The sequence below is a fragment of the Entamoeba invadens genome (assembly GCF_000330505.1).
Source record: "Entamoeba invadens IP1 unplaced genomic scaffold scaff_1105074726701, whole genome shotgun sequence".
NCBI lineage: Eukaryota > Evosea > Mastigamoebida > Endamoebidae > Entamoeba > Entamoeba invadens.
Window position 1 is genome coordinate 21,654 of NW_004440403.1, and position 414 is coordinate 22,067.

Genomic DNA, 414 nt, shown 5'->3' on the forward strand with positions numbered 1-414 from the left:
AAATATAACATCTTTTAAATAATATTTTGTTTTCTTTATTTAAATAATATTTTGTTTTCTTTATTTTTGTTTAAAAACTATTTTTTATGTATAACAATAATTTTTTGACGTATTAACAATTTTATGGTCATTTTTGAATTTATATAATGTTAACTTAAAAATTGGTTAAATTTTTAAGTTTAAATGAAAAAATTGATATTTCTTCATTATCAATTTGAAAAAAATTTGTCTTCAAAAGTGTAAAGTTAATTTTTGTTGAATAAATTATAAAATATATTAACCTCAGGAAGTAGGAACTGGAAAAAATAATAAAAATTATAGGATTTGAATTTACATTCACTTTTTTTAATTATGAAAAAAACAGATGTTGATTATACATGATTAACATAAAAATTAACTATTTAATGTTAATTA